This window comes from Schistocerca americana, chromosome 4 (genome assembly GCF_021461395.2).
Source record: "Schistocerca americana isolate TAMUIC-IGC-003095 chromosome 4, iqSchAmer2.1, whole genome shotgun sequence".
Lineage (NCBI taxonomy): Eukaryota > Metazoa > Arthropoda > Insecta > Orthoptera > Acrididae > Schistocerca > Schistocerca americana.
In genome coordinates this window covers 175,537,819-175,561,877 of record NC_060122.1, presented here as the reverse complement: position 1 = coordinate 175,561,877, position 24,059 = coordinate 175,537,819, and the positions used below count along the sequence as shown (strand labels likewise).

Below are 24,059 nucleotides of genomic sequence, written 5' to 3'. Positions count from 1 at the left end.
GGAATTCCATGGCACCATAGTTTAATCTCTAAAAAACTAAAAAGAGGACAACCATTTACTTTTGCCTCACCTTGGTACAGGACTCGTGAGACCACAGGTGCATCGTTCCTAACCGAAGTGAATATTTGCCACAACTCACAGAGCTAAAAAAATAAACTCCTCCCGCACAGGCCTTGAAGGCCAGAAGGTACCGACTGGCCGCCGTGTCATCCTCAGCCCACAATCGTCATTGGATGCGGATAAGGAGGGGCATGTGGTCAGCACACCGCACTCCCGGCCGTATGTCATTTTCCCGAGACCAAAGTCACTACTTCTCAATCAAGTAGCTTCTCAGATAGCCTCACAAGGGCTGAGTACACCCCGCTTGCCAACAGCGCTCGGCAGACCGGATGGTCACCCATCCAAGTGCTAGCCTAGCCCGACAGTGCTTAACTTCGGTGATCTGAACAGAACCGGTGTTACCACAGCGGCAAGGCCGTTGGCCCAACTCATAGAGAAAACTGCGAAAAAAATATCAGTTTCCTCTAGTCACGTTCTGAAAGTAGACTTGTAACAGTCACTCCACTCAACTAAAGTTAGTTAGTAGATTTTAGGATCATAGTGTTTGATGTCTTGCAGGGGTAGGTACGGACCCGCTGTTGTAGGCTGTGTCTAGCACCGAGCCTTGTGCCACCTCCGCGGCAGCATTCGTAATAGAAATGACAAGTGTTTTTTCTTTTTTTTAAATTTTTAATTTCCAAAACTTATTAATTATACAATTTAACCCACTACCTTATATGATTAGTGGGCCGAAAAAGTGGTACAATAATTTCAAATTGCAGCTAATCTAAGTTATATTTAAGTAACTAGTCAGTATGTAAGCTACGGGATAAGTGCAATGGGCAATTGTTAGTTAATTATATATGAAAGCAGATAATCTAACTATTGACTAGTTACTAATGCCTACAGCGTTGCATGTATGTCAGTTGAAAGTATAAACCTACTTATAGAGCCTTGCTCATTGAGCTAACACCAATGAGCGTGCCCCTGACACTGGGCAGGCCAAGATATTGATCGCTGCAGGTTCCTAGAAACAGCACCTAAAAACTAAGTCCTACAGCTAAACTTATTCTCAGGTCAAATCCGGTGCGTTGTCCAAATCGGTGAAATTGCACCCCACTCCCCGTAAGTCCCGAGGTGCGGCGGATTCCAGACTGAGGAAGTCGGCCTTTCCGCGCCCAGGCGGTTTGGGAATAGGGTACCAGACTCTATCGGTATTTAAGTAAATCTATCATTATTGCTGGTCCAGGTCTCTTAGGTAATCCTTTAAGACTTCTTGTGATACCACGTTAGCCAGTTTATTAATGGTCTGAAAGGTGTCGTGTTGTCTAAGTAATCTGTATGTGTCGTAGTGTGGCAGTTGGTCGCGTAACATTGAAGCTACATCATCGAAAAGGGGGCACTCGTAGACGACATGGTCAGGAGTACCCTCCGGAGCACTACAGTCAGACGCGGGTGTTGCCTTTTCCCCGAATCGACTTAAGTATGTTGGGTAGGGCCCAAGTCCAGTGAGAAAGTGAAGTAGTCCCCGGGTTGGTTCGAAATATGTCATTTCCATCCGTTCCCTAATACCTGGAAGAAAATCAAAAGTTCTGCGTCCCGTTTCTTCAACTTCCCACGATTGTTGCCATAAACTGACAGGTATTTTTTTAAAAAAGAAAAAATCTGTATTCAAATTCACTACATTGTACATAATTAACCCACTACCTAACTACATTAGTGGGTCCTACTAATGATACAGAAGAAATGCAGCTCTCTATTCTACACTACTGGTAATCTTAATTGTATTCTTACCGCTATGTGGTTCTTAATCTACTTAATCTACGAAGAAACTAATGCTACCTGCAGCGTTACAGGTGTGCCAGTGCTCCTATAAACCTGATAGATGTTGGCCTGGCCCACTGAGCTAATCCCAGTGGGCATGCCCCTGCCACTGGGCTGGCCCTTAACTTGGTTTCGCTGCAGTCTATCCTAAAGCCTTATCCTATCTTCTACGTCTAACCTAAATTATATAAAGTCATAGTTGGTGCGTGTTCCAGTCCGGTTTTGTAGACCCCCTCGCCCCTAGCCCAGAGCAAGGCGGATTCCAGCCGTGAAGCGGCTGGCCAAGTCCCTGCCCGGCGTTACAGGAAGGTTGCACGGAGTCTGTGTCGGTGAATTTTTTGCTATTTAGTGATTGTCCCTTAAAAAGTTCTTAATGACTTTTTTCGAGATTTCATCTGTTAGTGTATTCAAGATGTTGAAGGTGTTGTCGTGCGTTAGTAAGTGGTACGTGTCGTTGTTCGGTAGCTGTTGTCGTAGGTCGTTGGCTACGTCATCGAAGAGGTGGCACTCATACACCACATGTTGTGGGGTGCCTTGCACGGCACCACAGTCACACGTGGTGTGGCCTGCTTCACAAACCGACATACACTCCTGGAAATGGAAAAAAGAACACATTGACACCGGTGTGTCAGACCCACCATACTTGCTCCGGACACTGCGAGAGGGCTGTACAAGCAATGATCACACGCACGGCACAGCGGACACACCAGGAACCGCGGTGTTGGCCGTCGAACGGCGCTAGCTGCGCAGCATTTGTGCACCGCCGCCGTCAGTGTCAGCCAGTTTGCCGTGGCATACGGAGCTCCATCGCAGTCTTTAACACTGGTAGCATGCCGCGACAGCGTGGACGTGAACCGTATGTGCAGTTGACGGACTTTGAGCGAGGGCGTATAGTGGGCATGCGGGAGGCCGGGTGGACGTACCGCCGAATTGCTCAACACGTGGGGCGTGAGGTCTCCACAGTACATCGATGTTGTCGCCAGTGGTCGGCGGAAGGTGCACGTGCCCGTCGACCTGGGACCGGACCGCAGCGACGCACGGATGCACGCCAAGACCGTAGGATCCTACGCAGTGCCGTAGGGGACCGCACCGCCACTTCCCAGCAAATTAGGGACACTGTTGCTCCTGGGGTATCGGCGAGGACCATTCGCAACCGTCTCCATGAAGCTGGGCTACTGTCCCGCACACCGTTAGGCCGTCTTCCGCTCACGCCCGAACATCGTGCAGCCCGCCTCCAGTGGTGTCGCGACAGGCGTGAATGGAGGGACGAATGGAGACGTGTCGTCTTCAGCGATGAGAGTCGCTTCTGCCTTGGTGCCAATGATGGTCGTATGCATGTTTGTCGCCGTTGAGGTGAGCGCCACAATCAGGACTGCATACGACCGAGGCACACAGGGCCAACACCCGGCATCATGGTGTGGGGAGCGATCTCCTACACTGGCCGTACACCACTGGTGATCGTCGAGGCGACACTGAATAGTGCACGGTACATCCAAACCGTCATCGAACCCATCGTTCTACCATTCCTAGACCGGCAAGGGAACTTGCTGTTCCAACAGGACAATGCACGTCCGCATGTATCCCGTGCCACCCAACGTGCTCTAGAAGGTGTAAGTCAACTACCCTGGCCAGCAAGATCTCCGGATCTGTCCCCCATTGAGCATGTTTGGGACTGGATGAAGCGTCGTCTCACGCGGTCTGCACGTCCAGCACGAACGCTGGTCCAACTGAGGCGCCAGGTGGAAATGGCATGGCAAGCCGTTCCACAGGACTACATCCAGCATCTCTACGATCGTCTCCATGGGAGAACAGCAGCCTGCATTGCTGCGAAAGGTGGATATACACTGTACTAGTGCTGACATTGTGCATGCTCTGTTGCCTGTGTCTATGTGCCTGTGGTTCTGTCAGTGTGATCATGTGATGTATCTGACCCCAGGAATGTGTCAATAAAGTTTCCCCTTCCTGGGACAATGAATTCACGGTGTTCTTATTTCAATTTCCAGGAGTGTAGATATGTTGGGTAGGGTCCATGTCCAGTAAGAAAGTGCATCATTCCTCTTGTAGGCGTGAAAAATGTGCTCGTTCCTCAATGTTCGGTAGCAGCTCTTAGGTTCTGCGTCCCGTGTCCTCGTTGTTCCACTGTTCCTGCCATAGGTCGATCCCTCTCTTTTTAATAGCGTTTTTATCCCCAGCGTAAACCCCAAGTATCTCCCTAATTTTATCCCTATTCTCCTTCTTCGCCCAGTACCAGGCGGCATGCTTACGGATTTTTATGTCCAGTGGACAGATCCCCATTAGCACTAGAAACGCCCCTCCAGGTGTTGTCCTGTATGCCCCTGCTGAACGTAGGAGCATGTTCCGCTGCACTCTTCTTACTGCCATAGCAGGCATGACCCTAGTGAGCCTGTGTGCCCAGACCCCTGATCCGTATCCTACTATTGAGGTCAATATACTATATAATTTGATTAAGTTGGGTGGAAGGTGAAAACGTTTCTGGCCTATTCCAATGAGGTTGTTTAGTAAAACCAATGATTTTTGAGATACGGTATCAATGTGTGATGCAAAGTTCCACCTCTCATCAATGACTACACCAAGATATCGGGCCTCGCGGCGCCGAAGAACTGGCGAGCCACTGATTCTTACAGTGGGGTTTCTGACCAGTTGCCTTTAAGTAACAGATACGTTGATTTACTGGACGCGATCATCATTTTTGTTTTGTGACCCAATGATGTAAGTATGGTAACTGACAAGTTTGCCGCACGTCACAGAGAACAGTATTCCAGTCGGGAAAAACGACAGCACCACGCTAGACAGCAAGCAGTGGCGCGGCCGCTCGCGCCGCGGCCTTTGCACACGCCGTGCAGCCCCGCTGCAGCCGCTCGCCTCCTCTCCCGGCTGCAGCAGTCGCGGCCGGGCAGTGCTGCGGCGGGCCTGTTTCGTGTGATTATTTTCCTTTAATTAGCGCACAAAAGCAAGTTTGTTTGCCGGAGGGCTGGGCGGGGCGCGTGTAATTAAACTGCGCGCCCGCAGTGGCGGCGGCAGCGGCGCGCGTCGCTGGCGTGCGATCGCTCCCGTCCTCTCACGTCCGCCGCGGCCTCGCCGCCGCCCCTATTTATGCGCCTCGTTACAATGCGAGTAATTATAGCGTATGATTCCGAAATTGCATTTCGGCACTCGTTTCGGACTACTCCGGGCCAGGCCGCCGCCGCTACCTGTTTCCATTCCATTTTGTTGCGTATTTATCATAATATTAGAGCTGGCAATTTTGCGCGGAACAAACTGCGCCACCACACACTACACACACACACACACACACACACACATCCGTAGTTCACTCTGCTCCCTTCCCCTTTTGGTTCCCCCGTCCCTCGTGGTTCCGACGATGCTCGGTAAATGCGAAACAATTGACTTATTTCCGACGAATTTAAAATTAAACGAGTTTGCGCACGGCCGGCCGATTTTTTACTCGCTTTGTAATTGTTAGACGCCCGGACTTTTGTCCCTGCCTATGACGCATGCGCGCTGTTTTTCCCCTTCCGGTGCTGCCAAATCTCCCCCTCGGCGCAACGTTTCGGCTCGGTTCATCGCATCTGGAATGTATCCACGTTTCATGTTTCTACCCAATATGAGTGAATGCATCGACGAAATTTCTTTTATCAATTTTATTACGACTCAGCGGTTCTCAGTCTGTACACAAGAGATAGATTTGGACAGTCGTTGTACATCTTCAGATGGTCGTATAATATTTGACAAGCTGCAACGTCTTCTCTATGGAAGTGTCAAGCACTGTTGCAGTAATATAATATACGAGGTTTGTCCGGAAAATACGTATAAAAGTTGAATAATGTCTTTATGTTACAAGCTGCAGTCACCGCCAGGTGAGACTACTGCTGTAATCAATCCCATCAACGCTCAGTTCGAGTCAGAGCATTCTGGGTGAAGGTGGGAGTGTGCGGCAGCTTGTTGACAGTTACCCATTTTACCCTGCCTTCGGCATGGAGCTCTCTCTGATTGAGGAACAGAGCGTCAACATCAAGTTTCTTGCAAAGCTAGGCAAGTATGGCCGTGAGATTTTTGAGTGTTTAAAACAGGTTTACGGAGACAATTCTCTGGAGGAACCAACCGCGAACAAGTGGTTAAAAAGGTTCCGGGATGGCCGAGAAGAAGTGAACCATGACTCCCGCCCACGACGCCCGCCGACATCAAGTTCCGATGCAAGTGTTGAACGAATTCGGGCTTGTGTTCTTAAAGACCGTAGATTGACAGTCAGAATGATTGCTGACGAGCTGTCAATCCCCAAAACAGTCGTTCACGAAACCCTGACACAAATACTTGAAATGAAGAAATTCTGTGCGAAAACCGTACCGAAGCTCTTGACGCCAGAACAGAAAGCAAAGAAGGTTGAATGCTGTGAGGATTGGTTGGAAGGAGAGGAACGAGGGGACTTTCTCAATCGAGTCATGACTAGGGACGAGTACTGGTTTTACGAATTCGATGTAGAGCTCAAATCTCAAAGCAAGGAATAGAAACTAGCAGGAGAGCCGAGAACGAAAAAGTCGCGAAAATCAAGGTCCAATGTGAAGACAATGTTGATTGTTTTCTTTGATTCTAGGGGCATTGTTCACAAGTAATTTGTCCCTCCCGGCCAGAGAGTGATCGGAAATTTTTACGTTGAAGTTCTGACACGTCTCACAACTCGTGTGGTCCGAGTTCGACCGGCGTTGCCAAATAGAGGCAGGTGGATCCTTCATCACAACAATGCGCCCGCTCACACGTCGCTCGTTGTGCGCGAGTTTTTGGCCCGAAGCTCAATCACCATGACAGACCACCCGCCTTATTCACCCGATTTAGCCCCGTGTGGCTTCTAAATGTTCCCGAAATGCCAAATGGTGCTTCGGGGGCGGCACTTGGGAGATGTGGAACCCATCAAGGCGGAAACGACACGGGAACTGAAGACTTTCAGCAATGTTATCAATAGTGGAAACGGCGTTGGCAGAAGTGCATCGCGTCTCAGGGCGAATGCTTTGAAGGAGACCATATTGTAATACCTGAATAATTGTAAAATAAAGTTATTATTCAACTTTTATACCTACACTCCTGGAAATGGAAAAAAGAACACATTGACACCAGTGTGTCAGACCCACCATACTTGCTCCGGACACTGCGAGAGGGCTGTACAAGCAATGATCACACGCACAGCACAGCGGACACACCAGGAACCGCGGTGTTGGCCGTCGAATGGCGCTAGCTGCGCAGCATTTGTGCACCGCCGCCGTCAGTGTCAGCCAGTTTGCCGTGGCATACGGAGCTCCATCGCAGTCTTTAACATTGGTAGCATGCCGCGACAGCGTGGACGTGAACCGTATGTGCAGTTGACGGACTTTGAGCGAGGGCGTATAGTGGGCATGCGGGAGGCCGGGTGGACGTACCGCCGAATTGCTCAACACGTGGGGCGTGAGGTCTCCACAGTGCATCGATGTTGTCGCCAGTGGTCGGCGGAAGGTGCACGTGCCCGTCGACCTGGGACCGGACCGCAGCGACGCACGGATGCACGCCAAGACCGTAGGATCCTACGCAGTGCCGTAGGGGACCGCACCGCCACTTCCCAGCAAATTAGGGACACTGTTGCTCCTGGGGTATCGGCGAGGACCATTCGCAACCGTCTCCATGAAGCTGGGCTACGTTCCCGCACACCGTTAGGCCGTCTTCCGCTCACGCCCCAACATCGTGCACCCCGCCTCCAGTGGTGTCGCGACAGGCGTGAATGGAGGGACGAATGGAGACGTGTCGTCTTCAGCGATGAGAGTCGCTTCTGCCTTGGTGCCAATGATGGTCGTATGCGTGTTTGGCGCCGTGCAGGTGAGCGCCACAATCAGGACTGCATACGACCGAGGCACACAGGGCCAACACCCGGCATCATGGTGTGGGGAGCGATCTCCTACACTGGCCGTACACCACTGGTGATCGTCGAGGGGACACTGAATAGTGCACGGTACATCCAAACCGTCATCGAACCCATCGTTCTACCATTCCTAGACCGGCAAGGGAACTTGCTGTTCCAACAGGACAATGCACGTCCACATGCATCCCGTGCCACCCAACGTGCTCTAGAAGGTGTAAGTCAACTACCCTGGCCAGCAAGATCTCCGGATCTGTCCCCCATTGAGCATGTTTGGGACTGGATGAAGCGTTGTCTCACGCGGTCTGCACGTCCAGCACGAACGCTGGTCCAAATGAGGCGCCAGGTGGAAATGGCATGGCAAGCCGTTCCACAGGACTACATCCAGCATCTCTACGATCGTCTCCATGGGAGAATAGCAGCCTGCATTGCTGCGAAAGGTGGATATACACTGTACTAGTGCCGACATTGTGCATGCTCTGTTGCCTGTGTCTATGTGCCTGTGGTTCTGTCAGTGTGATCATGTGATGTATCTGACCCCAGGAATGTGTCAATAAAGTTTCCCCTTCCTGGGACAATGAATTCACGGTGTTCTTATTTCAATTTCCAGGAGTGTATTTTCGGGACAAACCTCGTAATGTCGGGTAGACCGCTCGCCTGGTGCAAGTTGTTCGATTTGACAACACTTCGGCGACTTGCACGTCGTTGGGGATGAAATGATGATGATTAGGACAACACAACACCCAGTCCCTGAGCGGAGAAAATCTCCTACCCAACCGGGAATCGAACCTTGGCCCTTAGGATTGAAAGTCTCTCGCGCTGACCACGCAGCTACCGCGGGCGGACACTGTTGCAGTGATTATTTGTAACAACCTATGGCAATCAGCCATTCTAACTATACATTCCGAATAGATACTGTAATGGATCTTTATTTGCGTGACCATTACGGCACTCCAACCCCAGTCCTCGATACCTGTAATATCGTACTATTTTCCTGCGAAGGAACAGACATATATTTGTAACAATATTCAGATTTGGTTTTATTAATGTATAGGTACTCCGGTGTATCGATATATTACAGTGATATGGTTCTTGTGTGTATTCATTTCTGTGAGACTGTCATAATCTTTGACTTTCTTGTAACCGTTTTGGCGCGAATGCGCACAGAGCAGTCTTTGTTTCACTTTGCAGAAGTTAAGTTGTTATTTCGCTTTATAAAAGAACAGTGAAGTCTTGTGTTCGGTTCAAGTGGAAATTAAATATATGAAGATTGATGCAAAACTGTTTTCTTGATGATGTGACAATTAAGAAAAAGTGTATGTGAATTTACAAGAAGTTTAATAAAAATGTGGATCGTGAACACCAAGTCAAAAATTATTTCTGCAATACCATTGTTCTGATCTGGGATTGTTTGATCATTAAGAATTTTCTGAAAAACGCATTTGTTTGGTCTTCAAATATTGCTAAAATACAGATCTGGACCTTCTAGCAGTCAAAGTGGATTCACCCTAGAATCAACAAGATGAGCCAAAACAACTTCGACGAAATCTACGTGGGAATCCATTCACGATAAGTGCCAAAATTAATGACTTTTTTTTGCAGTGACTTCATTATTTCCATTGTGACGATACCATCCACAGTCAATAACTTTGTTGTTGCCCGATAAAGCGAACATATGCTGCGTGAGCAACATTATTAATCTGATTTCTAACCTACTTTGCAAGTGGTGGTATTGTTAGAATACGCAATGCGTTACAGTATGCTTCCCATGCTTTGAGGTTTTGAAGATGACCAGTGACATCAGCTATGAAACTACGAGAGTTTCTCTGCCTGGCAGTATAGCTGTCAAGACGTCAGTCATCTACTCCTTCTTTGTCAGTGGGTGTTATTTCACTAAAAGCGTAATTGCTCCTTAATTATAGAAACTTTTAAGCTATGGATTGTTTCAGTATGTCACGTACTAACTCTAAGAGACGACAAGTATAACTAATTGCATAATTTTTCCTAAAAGGACATTTCCTTATTATCTGGTCGTTTACAACTGAGGGTATGAGAGTGTCACATTGGCTACCGAGCGCAATGCATCACAGCTACCTGGTAGTTATTAGCTGTCATGGGCGGCTATGTTATTACTGTTAGATGGGAGAAGAGGAAAGACTAAAAAAAAAATCTACATATTCATTTTTTTCCGGTCGTGGAAAAATCATTTGGCTTTGCTTGAAGGAATGTTGAATAGATACTCGATTACGAGGTGCAGGTGGTTGGTTGCTTGGTCTCGAACGATAAGAGTTTTTCGTTATGTTTCAGCAGTATTTGTACTTGATGTCATCACATCTGAAATTCTTCTCTGCCGTTTTGATATGTGCCGAAGTACTTCACTACCAGCCGAGCACTTCCCTCCAGACGACTGTTGAGTGAAAATTAAACCCTTTCCTGCACTGCTGGTGAGGTGGTGATTTACGCATAAATTAAATTCGATCTAAAGGTACCCATCACAAATACTGACAGGTGAAGAAACTGTCATATAATATGTGCTGAAAAATTATCGATCAATCGACGGAGTTACAGCAACTTAGGTTCAAATCTCTTAGGAGATTTTCATGTGATTGAATCATGTTAACCTAAAGTTCGTACTGAGTGAATTGGCGCAATGGTTAGCACATTGGACTAACATTTGGGAGGACGACGGTTCAATCCCGTCTCCGGTCATCCTGACTTAAGTTTTCCGTGATTTCCCTAAATCACTTTAGGCAAATTCCGGGATGGTTCCTTTGGAAGGGGACGCCCGACTTTCTTCCCTAATCCGATGAGATCGATGAGCTCGCTGTTTGGTCTCTTCCATCAAATCAACCCAAACTATTGTCTTCATATTCAGTTTCTTTCCGATACTATAAGCTTTTACCAGTTGACGGTTGTATTTATACATCACATTAAAAGGCCAAAATACAATACAAAGCTTACGTAATATAGAATTTTGTATTTTAATAACCATCATACTGTAATACGCTTGAGAAGTGTCTCTATTTCTTCATTCTAGAGATAAAATAGGCACCAAGGCTTCTTCATATTGCTAACACAAAATACAAATAAGACGTATTGCAGTGTATTGAACATTTATGAGTACCATGAAGCAAGACTAGGAGTAAGAGTAAAAAGGTTTATTAAGTGAGGTAGTCAGAAGACCAGTTTGAAAGTTCTTGAAACTATTTTTGTTTCGCGCTATGTGTAACACCACATAACACGTAACAACCATTTTTAAATGTGATACACACATCAGCAATATAATACATCTGATAAGGGCTTGACGCCGATATTGACCGGTACTGCAGTTTACATGCATGGTTCATTGAACGAATAAAACTGAAATAAAAATGATAGCCTTCGGCGGTTAAAATAGTTCCACCACCTAGACTGTTAATTAGCTCCCATCAGTGTGTTGTACTGTTATACGTAATTACTTCGTGGCAGGCCGCACCACACCAGTCAGATGGCTGTAAACCGAAGTAAATGTGATCATGTGAATTGCGTTAAATAGCTGTGTCCATAGACGGATAGCTGTTTACACTATTTTAAATAGGACCGATACATTTACGTTGCGGAGTGGACAGTATTCGTATAATATGAGTATTACTCCTGTGACAAGAAAAAGTGTTTGGGATTCTTTTCTGTATTGGATACCAACTGTTTTGACTTACTAATGGAATGTCATACTGACGCCCAAAGCTGTGATTGCAAATATTTTAACTGCGATAAGCTTGTTACCGACAGGTACGAACAACAAGCAAGTGGTACGGAGAAGCTTCGGGAACTGAAATGGGAATCCCCTGAGAGAAGTCGATGTTCCTTCCGAGGAACACGAACGACAAAATTTAGTAAACAGGCATTTCAAGCAGATTGCAGAACGATTCTACTGCCGCAAACACACATTTTGCGTGTGGAGCTTGAAGATAAGATACGAGAAATTTTAAGATACCCTGGTCGTTCAGTACCAATATTTAAGATTTAACAGAGCAAACTGGATGCAAGCGACAGTTCGTGTATGTCGTAAATAGTGACTGTACACGAACTGCACATGTCCTATTAAACTGAGAACGACGCTTGTAAATTGCAGCAAAACATGAAGTGACAGTGCTGAATGGCCGCTGTGTATTTGTGTTCGTTGATTAGAATATTACATTATATATGACGAAACGTATCTCGTCATAGTTTGGTTCTAAGCACAAACGCTGAAATAGCGAAATGTTGTAAGTGTTGTGTATATTTTTTTGTAATTGACCTGGTGTTAGTGAAGTATGTAGCTGTTGTAATTCCTCAGGCTTTATGCGGGGTGTCGTCACTCTGAACAGTCGGGTTTCTGCCGGTTAATCTTTTGTGGCGTAACAAAACAGCTACGCCACACTGAAGTAGCCGAAAGGCACTCGTAATCTCACGTAGGCTAGATAGAGGTCTGAAACAGGATACGTAATGAATGGTAGCAAGAAAAGTACGTAGCTGCTTTAATACTTAACTTTTAATCCTTCATGTGAATACAGCATTCCTTGATGATACAAGTGAGACTCTGTCTTAAAATGGTTAATGGCGCCTTGCTAGGTCGTAGCCATTGACTTAGCTGAAGGCTATTCTAACTGTCTCTCGGCAAATGAGAGAAAGGCTTCGTCAGTGTAGTCGCTAGCAAAGTCGTCGTACAACTGGGGCGAGTGCTCGTCCGTATCTCGAGACCTGCCTTGTGGTGACGCTCGGTCTGCGATCACACAGTGGCGACACGCGGGTCCGCAGTGTACTAAATGGACCGCGGCCGATTTAAACTACCACCTAGCAAGTGTGGTGTCTGGCGGTGACACCACATAATCGCTTCCTTCTTGCACGCTGTTTCAGTTGCGTGTTTCGGTGTCTGATACTGATTACTGTGCGGAACGAGTCCGTTATTTATGCCTATGTTGTGTCAAGCACTCCGTCTGTTGTTCTTGCCACGTCAGTCACTATTTCCATGGTATCCGCCGCCCAATAGCAGCGACTGTAGTGTTTTCTTCTAGCCACGGGTGTTCCGAACGCTGTGCGCGTACTTTGTGATTCTTACCCACTATCAGCCTAGCTGTATGAATTTCTAAATGACGTTCAAATTGTGCTAGACATTTTATCTTCTACTTGTCGACATTTAAACCGTCATGTGATCTAGGAGGTTCTGTTAGAATGACGTGCAGTGTCAGGCGTTCCGTCCAAGTTCCGTGCCAGCCAGGAGCGGCTGCATTGTTATTTTCAGGTCGCTGGTGTTCATAGTGCCGCTCGAGACTCGGTAGAACGTTGTCAGATTTAGGGTCTGTTGTTTGAGGTACCATTTCACCTACGTGATTCGTTACATGTGCTGGACTGTTTTTTCTACCCCCGTCTTCATATTTGTCTCTCCACTGCATCTTGAAGTTGCCTCCGTGCGTCTTCAGAAGATCGAGTGCCGTATTCCAAGCCAAGGACAGCTGGAAACCGGTGTCACGGTTAATGAGATTTTCCGTGATATTAATCACAATAGATTCTTTGATGACGCCTTCCCAGTATCACGATGTTTGTTTTAAAATCTTGTCATCATTATAATTCATAGAATGACAGAGTTCAAAACAGTGTTCGGGAATCGATGGCTTGGTTGTCTGTCTCAGTGTGGTGTGCTTCTATTGTTCTCTGCATCTGACGTCTACGGTCCTGGTCGATGTATGACATACCACATTCACATGGTAAGTGGTAAACGCCCCGTTTCTGTAGACCCAGGTTATCCTTCATACTACCTTGTGGTGGCTCGAACATGCTCTTGATGTTACGTTTAAGAATAATTCTGCTGATTTTGGCAAATATAGGCGCAACATACAGCAAATATGCAACCTTATTCGTTTCTTTTTGTACCTCTTTAGGAACCTTTGGCGAAGAAACCGGGCGCAGAGCCTTTTCAATATCACTAGAAGGGTATCTATTTTTGTAGAACAAAAATTGTACGTGTTCTATCTCTGTCACCAAATTATCAGAATCTGATAGAGTTCATGCCCGGTAAAACAGAGATCTGAGTACGCAATTCTTCTGTGGTGGATGGTGGCTACTGCTGGCTTACAGGTACAAGTCGGTGAGAATGGGCTTGTGGTACATATTGTTATTGAAGCTACCACCTGCCTCCCTGTTGACAATTACTTCTACGAATGGGAATATCCATCCCTCTCCAGTTCCATGGTGAATTTAATGGTAGGGTAGCGTGAGTTTAGGTGTCCAAGAAATCATCGAGTGTTTCCCTCCTGTGGAGCCATTTAAGAAGGTGTCATCCACGAGCCTAGAAAGGCATTTCGGTTGATCTGAGGTCTCCAAATTGAGACTGGCAACATCCGGTGATAGATGGCAGCCATTGCCACACGTTCCGTTTGGATGGTAACATGAACCTTCGTATAGGAATTGCGTCAAGGTAATATGTGCCTGAATAAGTGCAGGAGAGCACCGTCGATCTTATCTCCAATCAGCTCAAGTGAATCATTCAGTGGTACGCTGCTGAACAGGGAGACCACTTCGAAAATGACCACGATGTCAAAGTTCGTGATCTGTAGCTGCTCGAGGCGTTGTAGGATATACTCGGCGTTGCGAATATGATGGACACACTTCCCTACATATGACGAGAGCATCTTAATAAGGATTGAGCAGTAAGGTAGGTGGCTGCGCCAATGTTGCTGACTATTAGAAGTACAAAAACTCATTCGTTTTGTACGTTAGGCAGGCCATAACGTCTGGGTAGTACTGGTGCGTCAAAAAGTAAACATATCTGAACATTGTTTCCTGTGGGCAGGACTCCGCCGTTTCTGTATGTAACACAACAGAATACTACATCAGCAGCACACGGCTCGTCCATTGCTACTAACAAGGGAACCTCCCCATCGCACCCCCTCAGATTTAGTTATAAGTTGGCACAGTGGATAGGCCTTGAAAAACTGAAAACAGATCAATCGAGAAAACAGGAAGAAGTTGTGTGGAACTGTGAAAAAATAAGCAGAATATACAAACAGAGTAATTCATGGGAAGATAGGCAACGTCAAGGACACTGGGAACGCAGGAGCCCAGTACAGTCTGGCATTAGCTGCCGCAGCGGTCGCACGCTCCTCAAGTTTGCTCCGTGAACGTTCAGTGTTTACGCCAGTGTTTTCGTGTTTTGTGCTCGTTTATTGACGTTTTGCACGTGAATTAAGCGTTATCAATTGAGCATTTGGTCTTCTTTCGTGTCATCTTTCTACGAAGTGCCGTTGGGATTTCGGCGTTGTCCGAGATTTCTTCGCTGCAGAACACCATGACAAACTCCGTGAGAAAAAACACCGTGATTTTCACCTTCGACAAGTACACCCGTCGAGTACAGCCCTCTGCACTTGAAATACACGACTGGATCACCGAGGTAATTGGCCTTCATTCTGAATCTGTTCATACCATGCAGCTGGACTCTGATGAATACTGCATTTTTGTAAAGTTTAACGATTCCGCGAGTGTAGACCGCTTTCTGGCAAAATTTGGTTATGAAACGGAATTTATACACCGTGATGGTACTAAAAGTACTGTCAAACTCCGGAATTCCGAGTCTGTAATTAGGAATGTTAGGGTTTTGAATATTCCCATAGAAGTAGACAATTCGAAAATTAAAGATGTCCTTTCAAAGTATGGGGTTGTCAGGCAAATAGTCAACGAAAGGTGGGCTTCGCATTTCAAGCTGCAGTGCTTTAACGGCATTCGCTCCGTGGAGATGGAAGTGAAAGCAAACATTCCCTCCCACATCTTTGTTGACGGGCACAAGGCGCATGTTATGTACTCAGGACAAACCCCTACATGTCATGTATGTAACGAGTCTGGTCACCTCCGTCAGGACTGCCCACGCCGTGTATTTGTGCTAACGAATAACCTTACGCAACGCCGGAAATTGACACTCAACGATTTGTTGCCAGCCAGTAATACAACAGAGCCAGCGGCGGTCGTGGATCCTGTTACTACCTCTGAAAATGTTGCACTTAATGTTAATGACTTTCCGTCTTTAAAACCTGCATTAACTGCTGAAATTCCGTCCCGTGACAGCGAGATTCCCACAAAAAAGCGTCCTCTAGAGGACACTGAAAGAAATGTTGATGAGGACTCTTTCTGTGAAACACCCGTTGCCAGGAGGCCGAAGCCCAGTCCTGAAGATCTGTTGGAAGTGGAAAAAGGAGATGGAATGAAGGTCGATGTGGCTCCCACTTCCGCACAAGGACTTACACCGCCACGAACAGATAGTAACGCAGCGGGTAGTGATTTTTCACGGAAATGTGACCCTGAGCCTGAGGTCACGGCTGAAATAACCGCATCAAGTGCACAACCCATACAGTGCGAACCGTACGAGGAAGTACCAGGTAAAGAACCTGCTGACTCCGAAGCGCAACGCCGCGCCGAAGGAGGAAATACACAAGCATCACCGCCTCGCCAGCAAAACAACACAACAGACACCACGCCGGAACCAAACATTGACGACTCGCAAGCCACGGCCGTTGCCCCATTTAGCCACCGCCGGCGGCTGCGACAGACACCGGGCCTTGCTGTCACGCGTCATCAAGCGAAAGTCACACCAGAGAAGAAAGACATCAAGAAAAAAAATATCAAATATGAAGTCATCAGGTCCAACACTGACGAGGAGAAAGAGAATGGCCACAGTGACTTATAGCAATGCATTGTCAGGATTTCAGGATACTTTTCTTCTCAAGCTATTTGTTTAAAAGCAGTGCAAATTTTCTAGGCAGTTAGTACATGTAATGGGCACACAGCTTGTAAAGATCGTGCCTTGTAGGGAAGTACGTTTGCTGCTATAATCATACCGAACCTCATCCCAAATAGCTTCTTCCGGTATGTCTGTGCTGCAAGCTTATAGCATTACTACTATTAACATTAATAAAATACAGTCACCCTTGAAATTGGCAGCACTAAAGGAATTCTTGTACCAGTCCAGAACAGATATCGCGTTGCTACAAGAAGTTGCGATAACGGAATTTCGGATCCCCGGCTTTTTTGAAATTGTAAATGTTTCTACGGAAGCCAATATCGGTACAGCCATTCTTATAAGGGAAGGCATTCCGGTGACTGAAATCGAACGACTAGAATCAGGAAGAGCCATAGGCATAAAACTTTTCGATGTGACAGTGATTAACCTTTACGCCCCATCAGGAACTCCCCACAAATTGGATCGTGCGAAGTTTTTTCAAGATGAACTGATTTATTTATTGAGGAAAAATCCGTGTTCTCTTATACTAGGTGGAGATTTTAACTGTGTTTTAAACCAGAAAGATCAACAACCCAACATCAACTACTCGCCACAGTTAAAAAAATTAGTAAGTGATCTACACCTTAAGGATGTGTGGGAACTTCAGCACCCGACGTCAGTCGGGTTCACGTATATAATCAGCCACTCCCGCAGCAGACTAGATAGAATTTACGTGTCACCAAATTTGCAAAATTATTTATTAAACGTTGAGACTATTCCAGTGTATTTTAGCGATCACAGTACACTTTTAACTTGCTTTAATCTAAGTGTACAACCAACCCGTCGATTCAGAGGCCAATGGAACTTAAATATCTCTGTTTTAACTGACGAAGAACTGGAACAGGAAATAAGGTTTGCGTGGACTATGTGCCTCCGCACAGTAGACAAGCACCCAACAGTCATAGACTGGTGGACAAGGAGGGCTAAACCAAGGCTGCGGAAAGTTGTCATGCAGTATAGTGCAGCCAGGCACAGGGAGTTGAGGAATACAATGGAGTTTTAGTATAAAGTTTTAAGAGACTTATATCAACAGGCCCATGATGACGTAATTCGTCTAAATGATATCAAAAAAATAAAAGCCAAGTTATTAAGCATTAAACGGCAACAGATGGAGGGACTCAAAATTAAATCGAAAGCCACATCAGTCGTAGCAGATGAAACAGCTTCTCTGTATCACTTGGTGCGGCATGCTAAAAACAGACGTCAAACTTTAATTCATGAAGTCCAGACGCATACTGGTACGAGGCTCACATGCCAGAAACAAATACTGGACGAAGTCCACAGGTACTATGAAACCTTATATGCCCCTACCACAGTGGAAGATGCAGCTCTCGAGGACTTTCTCACTATTTTAGGTCCACAATTGTCGGGAACAGACAACGCTGACATCCTGTCACCTATTACTAAAGATGAAGCGCATGAGGCAGTGCGTAACTCACCTCTCAACAAATCTCCGGGACTTGATGGCCTCCCTGTGGAGTTTTATGCCCGCTACTGGTCTATAATTGGGGACAAGCTCACTTCCATGGCAAATGAGGTCCTGAACGGAAAACCGGTCCCTGCAGAGTTTAAGGAAAGTAAAATAGTACTGATTCCTAAGAGTAAAGGCAAAACCAACTTAAACAATTTTCGGCCTCTTTCGCTACTAAATTCTGATTACAAAATAATTTCGCGTATTATCAACAAAAGACTCTCTGCCTTTTCCAACAAAATATTGAGTCATCACCAATCTTGCTCTCCGACCAGAACGATATTCGAAAGTCTATCTGCATACAGAGACGTCATTGCAATTACCTCAGTGACAAGTATAAAATGTGCTTTAATCTTCATAGATTTCAACAAAGCTTTTGACCGCGTTAGTCATAGATACCTCTTTGCGACGCTGTCAAGAATGGCTTTCCACCCCCAGATTGTGAACATGCTAAGGAATATTGCAACAGGTGTAAATGCGAAAATAGCAATCAATGGCCAAACATCTAAACCCATACAGATAAGGCGAGGGGTTCCACAGGGCAGTCCCTTATCAATGTTTTTATTTTCAGTATCTTTAGAGCCCTTCCTCCGCACTGTCCACGAAAGATTAACAGGCATAACATTGAGTGGTGAGAAAACTGTCATACGAGCTTATGCTGATGACGTGGGCGTTGTAATAAGGAATAAGGAGGAGACAGTTACACTGGAAAGAGAAATCCAAAGATATTGTCTAGCGTCGGGAACGACAGTAAATGAAAACAAAAGTCAAATATTGAATCTACGGGGCCTAGATCACCTTCGACTGGCATGGGCAAAACAAGACAACAAACATAAAACTTTGGGAATCACCTTAATGGCATGTCCGATGCGGATGGCTGCTTTTAACTGGACGGAAACTAGGAGGAAAGTTCATGGTGCTGTAATGGAGAACATCCATCGAACTATGGACCTGGTGCAAAAAGTCAGATTCATCAACTCCTGCGTTTTGTCTAAAGCGTATTTCACTGCGCAGGTATTTCCAATCCCTAAACTAGTAGCGAAAGGGATCATGTCCACTGTTACCAATTATTTATGGAGAGGAGACATATTCAGGGTTGGTGCGACTACGATTATACTGGATGTCAGAAACGGGGGCCTCGGTTTGGTGCATATTGGCAATAAAGCGTCTGCTCTGTTCCTCAAACGGACTTTCCATATACTCAGAGAACTTCCACAATGTATAACCGCAAAGCTCTTTGAGGCTGTGACACCCCATAGCCTGCAAGCACCGATTGATGTGCGAAGGATTAATGCCCGTCTGCAGTATGTGAGGAACTTTTTCCTCGAAGCAAGTTATCTTAGTGACGAAATCAGAAGCAACACACGTATCACAGCGCGCGACATCATACTTGAAAGGAAGTTAAATGAGGGTAGAAACAATATTGAAACGAAATTCCCAAATTGTGACTGGAAAGCTGTATGGCGGAACATCAACTATGCCGGGCTATCTACAGACGCTATTTCCGCATGGTACAAAACAGTTAATAATGTCATCAGCACCAACGAGAGACTATATGGGATCGGTTTAAACCAGACACACCTTTGTGGAAAATGCAATCTGGTGGATACACTCAGCCACAGATTCACCTGTGGTGGCAATGTGCGTAACTGGAATTGGATCAGGCAACAAATCGCCTTTCTCACCAGATCCTCTACGCAATATATAACGCCGTCGCTCCTCCTGAGACCGGACATGACATACTTTCCGAAATTAAAAACCAACGCCATTAGCTGGTTACTGGGAAAATATGTTAGTTATGTCATCCACACACTTGGGTCGGACAACGAGATAGAATTCCGCGTTTACATGAAGTGTGAATATGCAAAAATCAGCACGTATCGCAACCACAACAAGCACTATGGCAACATGCTGAAGATCATTTTTGAAAGAATGGGTGTTGGTTAAATATGTGAAACCACTACAACACCTTGGACGAGAACGAACAGAAGAAAAATAAAAGTCACTTGGTTCCTTATTATTATTTACTTTAACCTTGCTTCCGGAACTTTTATTTTTATTTTTTATTTTTATTTTTTTTTTTTGTATGTGTTTAATTGGATTGTATTTAAACTGGTTCATAGTCAAGAAAACTGGTATTAAATATGCTATTATTTTTTATTCAATGGACAGTTTACAAATTAAACAGTGAATTCAACTTTGTAGACAAACCCACTGATTGGGTGACAATAATTTGCACCTAGAATAATCTCAGTTATCTTGAGCAAAGTTTATACTGTAACCACTTTTAAAGTTTGTTTTACCATTATTACTGTATTAGACATATTTAGCATATAAATAGTTTAAAACTGGTTCTTTTTTTAATGTTGCAAATGGTTTAATCATTAATTGTACTGTTGAATACTTGAAATGTATATTTTAGTAAAATAAAAAAAAAAAAAAGTGGTCTCGTGGTAACGTGAGAAGCTGCGGAACGAAAGGTCCTTGGTTCGAATCTTCCATAGAGTGAAAAGTTTAATTTTTTATTTTCAGTTTATGTGAAAAACTCTTATGTTTTCATCACTTTTTTGGGAGTGAGTATCATATCCACAAGAAAACCTAAGTCGGGCAAGGTAGAAGAATCTTTTTACCCCTTCGCCAAGTGTACAAGTTAGGTGGGTCGACAACATATTCCTGTCATGTGACGCACATGCTGTCACCAGTGTCGTATAGAATATATCAGATACGTTTTCCTGTGGAGGAATCGGTTGACCTATGACCTTGCCATCAAATGTTTTCGGTTCCCATTGGAGACGCACGTCCTTTCGTCTACTAATCGCACGGTTTTGCGATGCGGTCGCAAAACACAGACACTAAATTTATTACAGTGAACAAAGACGTGAATGAACGAACGGACAGATAATAACTATGCAAAAATAAAGAAAAGAAAATTTTCACTCGAGGGATGACTTGAAGCAAGGACCTCTCGTTCACCAGCTGCTCGCGCTACCACGGAACGACGACGCTCCTGAGCTCACTTTGACCATGATGTTGCCTATACGACCCGTGGACTACTCAGTTTGTATATTTTACTTATTTTTTCACAGTTCCACACAACTTCTTCCTGTTATCTCAGTTGATCTGTGTTCAGTTTATCAAGGCCTATCCACTGTGCCAACTTGTAACTAAATCTGAGGGGGGTGCGATGGGGAGGTTCCCTTGTAAATATGACGATTTTGTACAAGATTCCTTTTTCGCCTCTAACATAGTTCTGTTACGTTTAAATTATGTCCCCACTAGTAGGTTGAGCTCAGCCGCTCTGGCCATAGGAGGGTCAATTGGACCGACCGACCACCGTGTCATCCTCATTTTCTGCTCCTTCTAGATGCATTAAGGAGGGGCGTCTGTTCAGCACAACACCTTCTCAGTCGTTGTCGGTTTTTCATATCTTGGAGCGGGTACTTCTCACTCAAGTAGTACCTGAACTGGCCTCACGAGGCTTAGTGGCCGCTTTCCAGACGTTCCACCAAGAAAAATTTCCCTGCAATACCGGCAAAGGAACCTATGTCTTCCACATGGTACTCATCTGTGCAGACCACTCAATACGGATGTAGACATGTCCCCAAGTTGATCATTGGTCGGTTGTTAAACAGACCTTCGTCTACAGCAGTTACATCGTTAATATAACTGTTCCCTTGATGTTGTAATCGATACCTATGTCCCAAATTTATGGTCGCCACTCTGTGCCACATTACCTTTGTGCATTTTGAGAAAGAACTGTATTTTTTGTAACTAATTGTTCATGTCTCTTGTAATGATGTACTTACTTTCAGCCGTTCCGCATGTTACGTAACTCTACCGATTGGTTTAACCACACTTTTCATACAAACCCTCATTATGGTTAATGCACTGCGTTTCGAGGACTACAAGTGTTAGGTAGTCTGCAAAAAATCTATAATTCTTCTTCAGTCACAAAGTGTTCCTATGCGACTATGCTCTCTCTTTCCGAACCACAATTTTTGTCATAATTGGATACATTGCCGTGCATGCTATCACTTGCCATGGTGGATAGGGAGCTATGATACGAGTATGCTAGCTCGACGTTAGTATTTTATAGCTGTAATTACTAAATCACTTACGATATTTTTGTATATGAGGAAGCAAAACATATTTCCACGGCCACAGGTTCAAAATGGATTAAAAACACTCTTGACCGCAAAAAGATATGCATTAGTAGCGTTAACGGTTTTCGGCCAGAATACGACCATCTTCAGACCATTTGTACCACAATGGTAGCGGTGCTGACGAACGGAGTAGGTGTTGAGGCTCTAAGGCTTCTAGAATAGCCAGCTTCTATTTAGTACTGATGAAGTTTTCTGGATGAACCAGTATCATCGGATATCGATTATTGTTTTTTTTTTTTAATTCTCCGGATCAGGCCTTGATCAGCACCGCTCAGTGTTAACACAGATGATTAAGTCTCCTTGGAGATGAACGTGGCGTATTGGAAAAGTAAGGCCTATTCGGAAATAAAATCATACGTTAGTTACAAACAGATTTTATCGGCGGTTTTAGCTTCCTACAAAACTACTTAAATTTTCCACGTTATTCTTATTCAATTACAAATTTCAAGACCTTGCTCTAATATACCCATCAAATTTTGAAATAAGGTCTGCGTCTGGGGACTGAATGGCCGTCGACGTCAAATAGATATCTAATAACCCATTACTTCTGGGCAAGAAGAGGTCGCTATGCATTTAACAACTCATTATTTCTAGTGCAAGAAGGGCTCACTAGGTGCACATCCAGGACATTAGAGTGGGTGAAATCGGAAGTTTTCCTGCATTTTATCAAAGACGTTAGAGACTGAATAGGAAAAATCTTGAATAAGCGGAACATCGCAATAATCTACAAGCGCAACCGAAAGATACAAGATCACAAAAAATCGGCCAAGGATGCACGCCAACCACCGGGAAAAAGCAGGAATTTATAGGATTCCGTATAGTTGTGGGTAGCTGTACGTGGGTACGACAACAAGAACGATCAAAAATGACTCGTAGAGCACAAGAGAAATTGCAGGAGAGGGGAGTGTTATAGATTAGCTGTTGCGAAACATGCCTTACAGCCGGGAGACCACCACATCCATTTTGATAGGACTAAAGTAATGGCAGCGACATGCATGTACCGTGGCAGGTTATATAGAGAGACCAAAGAAATTATAAAACACCCCGGAATTTCAGTAGGAAGGAGGAGGGCGTGAAACTGAGTGACATTGAATTCCGGTGCTGAAGAAGACGTGTACCAGGCTTCTACCATGGGATGATAGCAACGGTTGATGACAGGAGTCGACAACGGCCAACTGCGCTCTTGCATTCAAAACATGTGACGTCACGCCACCGTTCCGAAGTACGCGAAAGTGGAAATTTGCTGTAGTCACTAGCGAGACAGGGTGTGAATCAGATATTCAAAGAAGCTACGATTCCCCTCGTAAATGTCCTCCGCATATGGGACGAAACGTGGGGCTTTAATGTGAAATCCATACGACCACGGCTTAATAGCCCGGAATATTTTATTAGTGAGAGGCCGAAAAGGTCCCGAAAGCGCAACGGTCTGTGAATACGCGTTGTCGTACAAACCTTGCACACAACGTGCTTTAATTGGATGTAAGTTCACCTTTGAAATACCATAAGCAATGCAGTTCCTTGGCATTAATTCGACAAATCCGTTGTAGCTATCCGGAGGTATGTGATACCAGATGTCTACGCACAGGTCCCACAGTTCACATGAATAGTGGGCCGGTAGTTTCCTGGTGCGAGCCTGGCACCTACTGATACACAGATGTGTTTTATTCGGTTTATAGCAACCGAATTTCATGGCCAGTACATCACGCATTTTAAACATCTCTGAAGTAAGGTTCTCACTTTGTGACACAGACTAGTATACCTTAAACTTACGTCTATGGTCACAAACTTTTTGTTAACAGATTTCCGGTTTCGGTCTATAATGACCATCATCAGATCTGTTGAATTCTTCTCGGGTTATCAGCCGAGTGGTAGCGTCGT

At 45.2% G+C, this 24,059-nt stretch overlaps 1 pseudogene; it reads right to left on the bottom strand.

The window, feature by feature from the left end:
- Positions 1-365: 365 nt before the first annotated feature.
- Positions 366-483, bottom strand: LOC124614377 (annotated as a pseudogene).
- Positions 484-24,059: the final 23,576 nt, after the last annotated feature.